Source organism: Lissotriton vulgaris, chromosome 5 (assembly GCF_964263255.1).
Source record: "Lissotriton vulgaris chromosome 5, aLisVul1.2, whole genome shotgun sequence".
NCBI classification, from domain to species: domain Eukaryota; kingdom Metazoa; phylum Chordata; class Amphibia; order Caudata; family Salamandridae; genus Lissotriton; species Lissotriton vulgaris.
In genome coordinates, this window is record NC_141693.1 from 1,562,048,382 (window position 1) to 1,562,060,867 (window position 12,486).

Here is a 12,486-nt window from a genome sequence, read left to right on the forward strand (position 1 = left end):
CGCCATAACCGGTGGTGCCACCTGGCTGCAAGGTACCTTGTGCAGATGAGCGCAGGTACGTCTGGGGCGTGAGGAGGGGCGCGAGGTGAGCGGGAAGGGCGCCGCTGAGGCCAACGCGCGCGGGTTCTCTGGAAGCAAGGCGAAGAGGGCACGCGACAGGTGGAATACTGGACGCTTCATGTGATAAATGAGGGGTCATATAAGACGCAACATTTTAAAAGTCAATGAAAGGACGTCTGTTGTTGAGTTCCAAATATTGTTACAAGAGTGAGTGCTGGGGGCTAGAGGAGAAAACGTCTTACGAAGGGCACGGTGAGTTCATACCCAGGATGTAGGTAGTCAGTACATAGGCACAGTGCACTGAGTCCGTATGCTGAGCTTTGAAAGGCACAGTGAGTGCATATATAGGGAACAGTAAGTCAGAATGTGCAGCATGCTAACACCATATGCAGGGCGCAGTGAACCTTGATGCATCACACAGTTAGCCCACATGCACAGCACAAATCACATGCAGCACAGGGAGCGACCGTATTCAGAGCATAGGGAGCTTATTTATATTCGGGGTACAGTGTGTCCATGTGCAGAGAATGGGAGTTTGTTCAGATTCGGGGTACAGTGTGTCCACGTGCAGAGCAAGGGAGTTTGTTCATATTCTGGGTACAGTGTGTCCATGTGCAGAGCAAGGGAGGTTGTTCAGATTCGGGGTACAGTGCGTCCATGTGCAGAGCATGGGAGTTTGTTCATATTCGGGGTACAGTGTGTCCATGTGCAGAGCATGGGAGTTTGTTCATATTCGGGGTACAGTGTGTCCATGTGCAGAGCAAGGGAGTTTGTTCATATTCTGGGTACAGTGTGTCCATGTGCAGAGCAAGGGAGGTTGTTCAGATTCGGGGTACAGTGTGTCCATGTGCAGAGCAAGGGAGGTTGTTCAGATTCGGGGTACAGTGTGTCCATGTGCAGAGCAAGGGAGTTTGTTCATATTCTGGGTACAGTGTGTCCATGTGCAGAGCAAGGGAGTTTGTTCATATTCGGGGTACAGTGTGTCCATGTGCAGAGCAAGGGAGTTTGTTCATATTCTGGGTACAGTGTGTCCATGTGCAGAGCAAGGGAGTTTGTTCATATTCTGGGTACAGTGTGTCCATGTGCAGAGCAAGGGAGTTTGTTCATATTCGGGGTACAGTGCGTCCATGTGCAGAGCATGGGAGTTTGTTCATATTCGGGGTACAGTGTGTCCATGTGCAGAGCAAGGGAGTTTGTTCATATTCTGGGTACAGTGTGTCCATGTGCAGAGCAAGGGAGTTTGTTCATATTCTGGGTATAGTGTGTCCATGTGCAGAGCTTGGGAGTTTGTTCATATTTGGAAGACAGAGCGTCCATGTGCAGAGCATGGGAGTTTGTTCATATTTGGAACACAGAGCGTCCATGTGCAGAGCATGGGAGTTTGGGGTACAGAGTGTTCATGTGAGTGTGCTCATATTTGGGGTACAGAGCGTCCATGTACTGAGTATGGGAGTTTGTTCATATTTGGGGTACAGAGAGTCCATGTGCAGAGCAACAGAGTTTGCTCATCTCCGGGGTACAGTGCATCCATATGCAGAGCAATGTAGTTTGTTCATATTCGGGGTACAGTGTGTCCATTAGCTGAGCATGGGAGTTTGTTCTTATTCGGGGTACCGTGCATCCATGTGCAGAGCATGGGAGTTTGTTCATATTTGGGGTACCGTGCATCCATGTGCAGAGCATGGGAGCTTGTTCATATTCTGGGTGCAGAGTGTCCATGTGCAGAGCATGGGAGCTTGCCCATATTCGGGGTACAGTGCGTCCATTTGCAGAGCATAGGAGTTTGTTCATATTCGGGGTACAGAGTGTCCCTCTGCAGAGCATGGGGCGTTTGTTCATATGCAGGGTACAGTGTGTCCATTAGCTGAGCATGGGAGTTTGTTCATCTCCGGGGTACAGTGCATCCATATGCAGAGCAATGTAGTTTGTTCATATTTGGGGTACAGTGTGTCCATTAGCTGAGCATGGGAGTTTGTTCATATTCGGGGTACCGTGCATCCATGTGCAGAGCATGGGAGTTTGTTCATATTCAGGGTCCAGAGTGTGTATGTGCAGAGCATGGGAGGTTGTTCATATTTGGGGTACCGTGCATCCATGAGCAGAACATGGGAGCTTGTTCATATTCTGGGCGCAGAGTGTCCATGTCCAGAGCATGGGAGCTTGCCCATATTCGGGGTACATTGCGTCCATTTGCAGAGCATAGGAGTTTGTTCATATTCGGAGTACAGCGTTTCCATATGCACAGCATGGGAGTTCATTCATATTCGGGGTACAGAGTGTCCCTCTGCAGAGCATGGGGAGTTTGTTCATATGCAGGGTACAGTCTGTCCATGTGCTGAGCATGGGTTTGTTTATATTGGGATACAGAGTGTGCATGTGCAGAGCATGGGGATTTCTTCATATTCGGAGTACTGAGTTTCCATATGTACAGCATCGGAGTTCATTCACATTTGCGGTACAGAGTGTCTCTCTGCAGAGCATGGGGAGTTTGTTCGTATTTGGGGTACAGTGTCCATGTGCAGAGCATGGGAGTTTGTCTGTATTCGGGGTACAGAGTGTCCATGTCCCGAGCATAGGAGTTTGTCTGTAAAAGGGGTACAGAGTGTCCATGTCCCGAGCATAGGAGTTTGTCTGTATTCGGGGTACAGTGTGTCCATGTGCAGAGCATGGGAGTTTGTTCATATTCGGGGTACAGAGCCTCCATGTGTAGAGCAAGGGAGTTTGCTAATATTCGGGGTACAGTGCATCCATGTGAAGAGCAAGGGAGTTTGTTCATATTTGGGATACAGTGCGTCCGTGTGCAAAGCATGGAAGTTTGTTCTTATTCAGGGTACAGAGTATTGATGTGCAGAGCATGGGAGTTTGTTCATAGGCGGGGGATAGTCCGTCCATGTGCAGAGCATGGGAGTTTGTTCATATTTGGGGTACAGTGCGTCCATGTGCTGAGCATGGGGGTTTGTTCATATTCAGTGTACAGAGCATCCATGTGCTGAGCATGGGGGTTTGTTCATATTCAGGGTACAGAGCATCCATGTGCTGAGCATGGGGGTTTGTTCATTTTCAGGGTACAGAGTATCCATGTGCAGAGCATGGGAGTTTGTTCATAGGCGGGGGACAGTCCGTCCATGTGTAGAGCATGGGAGTTTGTTCATATTTGGGGTACAGTGCCTCCATGTGCAGAGACTGGGAGTTAGTTCATATTCGGGGTACCGTGTGTCCATGTGAAGAGCATGGGAGTTTGTTCTTATTCTGGGTACTTTTGTCCATGTGCTTTGCTTGGGAGTTGTTCATATTCGGGGTGCAGTGTGTCCATTAGCTGAGCATGGGAGCTCGTTCATATTCGGGTTACAGTGGGTCCATGTGCAGAGCATGGGGGTTTGTTCATATTCAGAGTACAGTGTGTCCATGTGCAGAGAATGGGAGTTAGTTCATATTCGGGGTACCGTGTGTCCATGTGAAGAGCATGGGAGTTTGTTCATATTCAGAGTACAGTGCCTCCATGTGCAGAGAATGGGAGTTAGTTCATATTCGGGGTACCGTGTGTCCATGTGAAGAGCATGGGGGTTTGTTCATATTCAGAGTACAGTGCCTCCATGTGCAGAGAATGGGAGTTAGTTCATATTCGGGGTACCGTGTGTCCATGTGAAGAGCATGGGAGTTTGTTCTTATTCTGGGTACTTTTGTCCATGTGCTTTGCTTGGGAGTTGTTCATATTCGGGGTGCAGTGTGTCCATTAGCTGAGCATGGGAGTTTGTTCATATTCGGGGTACAGAGCGTCCATGTGCAGAGCTTGGGGAGTTTGTTCGTATGTAGGGTACAGTGTGTCAATGTGCAGAGCATGGGGGTTTGTTCATATTCAGAGTACAGTGTGTCCATGTGCAGAGCAAGGGGAGTTGACATTCAAGTTACGGCATGCCTAAAATTATGACATTACGCATTTATGTACAAGACTCCAGGCTATGCGGCCTGTATTGGCTTGCAATTACACCTAGAGTCAATCTCAAATAATATTATCTGCCCTGCGAAGCCGACCTCTGCTTGGACCTCCCTGTCACTTGATAATAGAGCAACACCCATCCTTCTTAACTTTAGGAGGATCACTGACATAATATCGAGGGACATATTATCGACTACCAAAAATATCGGTGAAAAAATATCGACAGACAGAATATCGACTTTGTATCTACAAACAGGTAAGTACAAAAATATCGAGTTAAAAATATTGTTTACAAAAATATAGTTTGTAAAAATATCGACCTTATTAAAAAACAATGTTAAATTAAATTAATATTAAAAATTATTTACTAAAATATACTTAAAAATACTTAAATTACCTTATAATAATTAAATAATTAATTAAAGCTATAAAAAAATGTTTTACAATCATATTTGTTAAAACATATATATATAGTAACATAATATAATTAAAAAAAATCCAATATTTTTACCGTAGGATAGCGGAAGTGTAAAATTACTATTCCCACTCCAGAGAGTGCAACAGTAGATCAGGCGTTGGATAGCATAGAGGTAAAAATTACTATTCCCATTCCAGAGAGTGCAACAGTAGGGAAAGCGTTGGACAGCGTAGGGGTAAAAATTAATATTCCCACTCCAGAGAGTGCAACAGTAGGGAAAGGGTTGGATAGCGTAGGGGTAAAACTTACTATTCCCACTCCAGAGAGTGCAACAGTAGGAAAAGCGTTGGATAGCGTAGGGGTAAAAATTACTATTCACACTCCAGAGAGCGCAACAGTAAGGAAAGCGTTGAATAGCATAGGGGTAAAAAATACTAGTCCCACTCCAGAGAGTGCAACAGTAGGGAAAGCATTGGATAGCGTAGGGGTAAACATTTGTATTCCCACTCCAGAGAGGGAAACAGTAGGGAAAGCATTGGATAGCGTAGGGGTAAAAATTACTATTACCACTCCAAAGAGTGCAACAGTAGGGAAAGCGTTGGATAGCGTAGGGGTTGAAATTACTATTCCCACTCCAGAAAGTGCAACAGTAGGTAAGGCGTTGGATAGCGTAGAGGTAAAAATTACTATTCCCACTCCAGAGAGTGCAACAGTAGGGAAAGGGTTGGATAGCGTAGGGGTAAAAATTACTATTCCCACTCCAAGGAGTGCAACAGTAGGGAAAAAGTTGGATAGCGTAGGGGTTAAAATTACTATTCCCACTCCAGAAAGTGCAACCGTATGTAAGTCGTTGGATAGCGTAGAGGTAAAAATTACTATTCCCACTCCAGAGAGTGCAACAGTAGGGAAAGTGTTGGATAGCGTAGGGGTAAAAATTACTATTCCCACTCCAGAGAGAGCAACAGTAGGGAAAGTGTTGGATAGCGTAGGGGTAAAAATTACTATTCCCACTCCAGAGAGTGCAACAGTAGGGAAAGCGTTGGATAGCGTAGGGGTAAAAATTACTATTCCCACGCCAGTGAGTGCAACAGTAGGGAAAGTAGATATTTCATATATTATTTAAAAATATATATATATATATTAATATCTATAAAAAAATTACTTAAAAGTAATTACCAATTTAATATAATATAATAATTAATTAATTACAAATACTAATTTAATTTAATCATTACAATTAGTTATCTATTGATACTAATTAATTACAAATTATCAATTAATTATTTAGTAATTAAAAAGTTACTTAACAATTAAAATCTAATAAATACCCCCCAAAAATTAACATATGTAATTAGTTATAATTAAATTAATTCCCACCCTATTCCCCTATAAACCCACAACCCATTACAGAAAATAAATTAATAAAATTAACATAATTATCAATTAATCAATTCAATAAAAGGAATTCTCAATGAAAAGTTAATTATTACCAAATAACAATTATTTAACAATTAATTATAAATAAATAACACTACATAAATTAACATATTTAATTAATTATGATTAAATTACTTCCCAACCTATTCCCCTATAAATCCACAACCCGCTACAGAAATTAAATTAGTTAAATTAACATAATTATCAATTAATCAATTAAATAAAATTAATTGGCAATTAAAATGTAATTAATTACCAATTAAAAAATATTTAACAAATAATTATAAATAAATAACACTTCATAAATTAACATATTTAATTAATTATAATTAAATTACTTCCCACCCTACTCCCCTATAAACCCACAACCCGCTACAGAAATTAAATTAGTTAAATTAACATAATTATCAATTAATCAATTAAAGAAAATTAATTGGAAATTAAAATGTAATTAATTACAAAATAAAATTAATTAACAATTAATTATAAACAAATACCAATAAATACATTTACATATTTAATTCATTATAATTAAATTACTTCCCACCCTATTCCCCTATAAACCCACAACCCGCTACAGAATTAAATTACGCAAAATTTAAATAACATTAAATTCATTAGTTAAAAATCATTATAACATAAATAAACACTTTTAACACATAAAATACACTATAAAAAATGTGATATTATTAAATGTTCGATATTTTTATTAACCTATATTATGTACTTCGATATTTTGACTATCTACATTTTAAAATTCGATATTACATTACTTACCTTCAAAACGATATTTTTGATGTCTATATTCTGTCCATTCGATATTCTGTCCAGCCTATATTTTGTACTCGACATTATGTCCATTCGTGTATCTGTGTTTATCTAACAATTACCTGACACAAAACTGATACTGATTGTGAGTTCGGTGGGTGGGTGCTTCATCACAAATGTGGTGGCTGTCACATCTGCTTTATTACAAGTGCATTATACCCTATGTTTGCTCTCATGTTATATTTACTTCTACGATGTGATTCAAAGTGTTATTTGTAAGCCACTCTAATACCGTTTTACTGCAGGACTACTATCTAACACTGCTAAATAAATAATTAGAGCATATGACGAGGTTAGATGCCCCCATTACCCTGACCACCTGAAGGTGTGCAGATGTCAGCAGATACCTCTTTCTTGAGTACATTCCGTGTACAATGGATATTTTTTCTTACTGCAGTTGCTAAGCTGGCCATCTGGAATCCATCTATTTTGTACGTTAACCAGTTCCAATCACTGACCAGGAACCCTTGATGGTTCTGCAAAGTCTCTTCCACATCTAGATGAGGCACAAACTGTACATGGATAATATGACCCCAAGGTGTATGTTTTATGTTAGCCCTTGTCTTTTCCTGGCTAAACTATGAAAATGACGTAAGTGTCCCCAAATATTTTTTCCTGCCCTTCCCTGAAGTAAACAGTGGCCCAGAATAGCCTCCCCCCCCCCCCCCCCCCCTCCCACCAGAATCGCTGATAACGGAGGCCAGGTGATTATAGGCATTCCATGTTTCGTGGGAATAGCTTGCAGGAGCTATCACTTTCCGTACCGAATAGTGCAGTTTTCTTCAAAGTCTGCAGGTGAAATACCCCAGATATGTGGTGTTCATGCAAATATTGAAATTCTGAGGGATCCAGTACTCTCTTTTCACAACTGAATACAAGACTGCATGTTCATTTCCATCGCTGGGTAGAGCGGGGCTCATTATTTTTCACCACAGAACCTCCCTGGGCACATTCTTCCCGTAATGGAATGACACAGAGCCCTTTCCATTGCCGATTGCAGGGGAGGTGGGTTGCATCAGACACCTTGTGAAACTGGATATGTGGTTGTTCTTTGCGACTGGAAAGTACCTCTTGGCGCTTCTCTGTGCAGAGTCCAGAGCGCTGCAGCCCGCTGAAGACCTGCCCGAGAAAAAATTGGGCTGGATTCGCTCACGGTGCACTTCTGTTATTTCTACCAAATGACGTAATTGTGCACTGCCCATATGTGTGCTGGTGGACATGTCATTGTGTGTGCCCGGGGAGAGGCTGTGCGCTGGTGCACTGCCCTCATTTGCATGGGGGCGTCCGCAGACAATTTTCCAGGGGGGTGGGCAAAATGTTAACATCATCACCATCCTCTGACATGATTTGTGCCAGGTGGGGCACAAGAAATACTGGGGCGCAGAACTGAGATAGACTCAATTCAATGCCAGGAATCCAGGACATGTGACTGACCCTGCCACAGGCCAACAAACACCACCTGTAGGGAAAACGCTAAACTTTCTGACAAGGTGCTTTATATCTGTCTGCTAGGTGTGCAGACTTCCGGGTCCTCGATCCAACACCAATCAAGGCTGTCTTCAGCATGATTCGATTTTTATCAGAATAATTTAGAAAAGCCTATGATTAAAGCACCAGATTGAATATACTGTATGCACAGTGTATGTTAGGGATTATTTGTAGCACACATATTTACCAATATTGGCTTCTTGGTGCTAGAATTCATGATAACATACAAAAATTAATATAAAATGTGACTTGTGTTGCTGCGGAGTGGATGGATGGCCTATTGTAAAGGTTGACTGGTCACCTTTCTCACTGCTGCGTTTGTATGTTACACTAGTACTAATAAGGCAAAATCTTTCCAGAGACTGTTAGCATGTGTACATACGTCAAAATAATAAAATATCTGAAAATATACTGCATTACGCTGCAGCCTTTTTTTAATGCATAATTTAGTCAACACTACGGCATATTGTTGTCATCCTTTGGTGCATAATTAATTCCACTGGCCCCACAGCAGGCAACACATGTTAAAAGTGCTTGTGAATGAAGCCGGGTGACTGTAAGTTTGCGAACTTAGTTTGGTGTGCCTGCAAGTCCTGCATTGCCAATCCCTGGTGAGTTGCAGCTACTACTGCTGAAACAAGGCCAATGGAGGTACCTATGGGTGAGGCAGACTGGCCTCAAGGGCAGGGCCAGCCATAGCACTGGTGGTGTCCTGTGCATTAATGTTTGTTAGTGCCCCCCAATGACCACCTCTCCCATGGATTCCCTCACTACCACCCTTTAACTGTGCTCCCGGAGTTTCCATAACTACTCTCTCTCTCAGATGCATTTAATTTGGTTTACAGTGCCACTCATACCATTGTAGGGTGTCAGAGCACTTTACATCACACACATTACACAGAGACAATCAATATGTGTGTAAATCACTGTATAGAAAATGTTACATAAGACTAAGGACTACAAGGTTTAGGAGTCACGTGACAACCATAATTGTAGCCTGCATAGTTTTATAGTGATTGGTCTGGAGAAACACAATGCCCGGAATTTAAAATGTAATACCGTGTTTGGGGGTTCTCCTTAATAATCAGAATTGATTTCTGTCCAAAAGAACACTTTTTGGGACATTAGGATAATCAAAGACTGGGGTGGGGGGGCTAGGGGGAAAGTGGAACATAACGTTCTAATTTATACCTTTCAGTTTGTATGCAACTCTTAGATGACAGTTAATAGCTCACTGTTCTAAGTTAGGATGTTAACTTATAAACTGCAAGTAACAAAATGATCTCTCTGACAAAAGCAGTAGCCCACTGACCTATTTACATTATGTGCACTTTGTGATCTGCATGGCGCATGTTCTTTGCAGCCGGCACATCAACCCTCTGAGCTACCTTTCCATGAGTCAAAACTCCCACTAGACAAAATTCTGATCTCTCTCTAGGAAGTTTTTATCAAAAAGGAGGGAGGAAAATTGATCACTTGATCAACGGACACTGATTACCACTCAGGGTGGTGGAAGGTCCAGTAACAGCTTGTGTCCGTATCTAGTACAGAGGATGCAAGAAAGGGGTTGCTGTACTGTTCCTATGTAGAGGTTGGGGAGGTTTAGCTGGCATGACCAAAGGTGTTAGAATGACACCTTGGGGCATCCATTATGTTGGATGTATTTGCCTCACACACCCCGAAGGATGTCATGCTTCATCATTGGCGTTTGCTCCTCGCCGGGGAGGCGGTGCAATCCCAGACGGGCTCACCTCAAGAGGGGCTCTTTGGCGGAGATCTTTTATCTAACAGCCTTATGGTGAAGTGGGGGTGTGTGGGCAGGATGGTGTGTGATGATGGTATGATTGTTAAAATGTAGCAAGGGGTACCGGAATGCACTTTATTCTGGGGGTCCCCTGGCTGCAATTAAAACGTGGGACTAGCTCGCTAGGTGTCAACAGGTAAGGTTGAGTGACACTAGAGAAGGCTAGAGGTGAAAGTGGTCGACATGTTTCTCGCTTAGGGTCAAGTTACCCGCGATTCATCAGGACCTTACAAAAAGTGAGAAAAGGAAAACATGCTTGTGTCATGTATGTGGTGTATGTTACCTCTGTGGAATCTCCTATGCCTAAACATAGAGAAAAGGAACAACGGTTAATACGTTTTACAATAGTCAAAAACAAGTTACGTCAATGCCAGGAAGTGTAGAAAATGTGGCATGCTGGCGGTATTGTGAACTATTGAGCACAACCAATGCATGCCTGGAAACATTGAGCGTGCAGCGTGCATGTGCGGGGCACACTCAAACACTGTGTGCGTGAGAGGGATTGTGGTGTAGAAGGGTGGTCTTTAAAAACAATGATTAAAAGAGCAGCAGTCTAGGAGGGATGTAATACCCATTCAGTGTCATATCATGAGCAGTGCGAGTATTAAAGGCACCCATTAAAAAAGTGAGTAATATACACTGCAAGAACCAGATACAAAATCACACTGCTGTCTGACAATTGCTGTAATCATATAGTATGCACTCCCTACTCACCTAAAGGTCAGGGACTATTTGCCACATGAGGGTCGGCGGGACTGAACATCAGGGGTGAGCCCATTAGATGAGGCTGGAGGTAAATACAGAAGTAGCGCCGCTGTGTTAATAGCGCTCTCAAAGGAAGCCTCTAGGGTAAATATTATGACCGTCCTCGTCCCGCTGTTACCGGTGTCACTCACCTCAGTAAGCCTGTGTCCGCGCTGTGAGACCTACCCATATCCGCCGAGCTCGAGTAGATGAAGGAGCTCAGCGGTCGCGATTATTTAATCAAACGCGGAGACCGGCGTGCACTAGCGCGTCATCGCCCAAAGTGTTTAGTCACGTGATAAACGCCGGTATTGTGGCGGCCATTTTGTAATGGTCAGGAAGTACTGTACCGCTACTCATTAGATTGTGTAGTGGCTCGTGATTTGCACCATAGGGCAGTGAAACGCTAATATTTGGAGAAATGTGAGGAATGACTCAGTATTAGGAAGATGAGCCCATAGTGTTTCTGTGTGTACATTGGTGAGGCTACTCGGTCTGTTACCGGCTTTGATTGTGGCGGCCATGATGTAGTGGGCAGCAAGCCTCCCTTGAGCAGTGAATGTCTTTCCCTTTATATAAGGGATAACGACCTAGAATACAACTTATAGTTAAGCGGACCCTGGTATGTAGGTGGCTGGGACCCAATGCTATCGTTTGGGTCAAGACCAGTGGCAGTGATAATGACAACAAGGGAGAGTTAGATTAGATGTTGTGTTCAAACTTAGTGTTTCACTTTTGCCAGGTGTAAAAACAAGGGGGTACCCCGGTATACATTATGTAGCAGGATGGTTTAGAGTGAGTGCCAGGGAATGTCTTCATTTAGGCCATGTTTATCAGAGGACAGTTGGTGTACCCATCTCTGTTCCTTCCGGAAGAGGGCATTCTTGGGGCAGTTAGGGCTGGATTCTAGTACAACCCATTTCAAAGAGTCTTCATTATGGTTGGAGTCGACATAATGTTTACACATTTTTGTATGGGTTTTCTTGCAGCGAAAGTTGCTGCGATGTTCGGTGATGCGGATTTTGATGGCACGGGTAGTCATCCCGATGTATTGTAAGCCACATGGACAAGTAAGCATGTATATGCAATGAGATGTGTTACAATTGGTGTGATGTCTGAGCTCCCAATTGAAAGTCTCAGAAAGTTGGATGGTCTTGAGTGTCATGGTATATCTGCAGACCCCACACATGCCACAAGGGTAATGGCCCGTCACGGGGGGTAGATGCCACAAGGTTTGTTGGGTTTCTTTTCTAACACCCTTGGGCCTTGTGCTGATTAGGATATCCTTCAGGTTTTGGGATCTTTTGAACGCGAATCCCGGTTCTTCCAGTACCATGTCACCTGTGTTAAGAATACCCCAGTGGTGTTTGATCGTATTCCTGATCTTGTTGGATAGTGGGGTGAAAGTGGTCACACAGGTGATTGGTTGATTCTCCACCGGGGCTCTTTCCTGCCGTTCCAGGAGGGCTTCTCGGTTGTTATTCCTGGCCCGTTTTCTAGCTTTTAGGACTTCACTTTTAGGGTAGCCTCTATCTAGTAGGTTCCTCGAGAGGATTGCGGACTCCTTCTTATAGTCGGTTACAGCACTACAATTGCGTCTTATCCGCAGGAATTGGCCAAAGGGCAGGTTGTTGCGTAAGGCCCTTGGGTGGTGGCTCTTGTAGTGTAGAAGGCTGTTGCGGTCCGTGGGTTTTCTGTACATGGTAGTACTAATGGACCCTGCTTCCAGTTTTATTGTTAGGTCAAGGAAGGAGATCTCATTAGGTGAGG

The 12,486-nt window shown here is 43.3% G+C and overlaps 1 long non-coding RNA gene across 1 annotated transcript in view; it reads left to right on the top strand.

Moving 5' to 3' along the window:
• Window positions 1–234: 234 nt before the first annotated feature.
• The window catches only part of LOC147715159 (uncharacterized), a 144,447-nt gene continuing 132,195 nt past the window's right edge, over window positions 235–12,486 (top strand). Inside the window, exon 1 of the long non-coding RNA XR_015295780.1 lies at window positions 235–312. This is a non-coding gene — a long non-coding RNA (uncharacterized LOC147715159). The remainder of the gene's footprint in view (window positions 313–12,486) is intronic.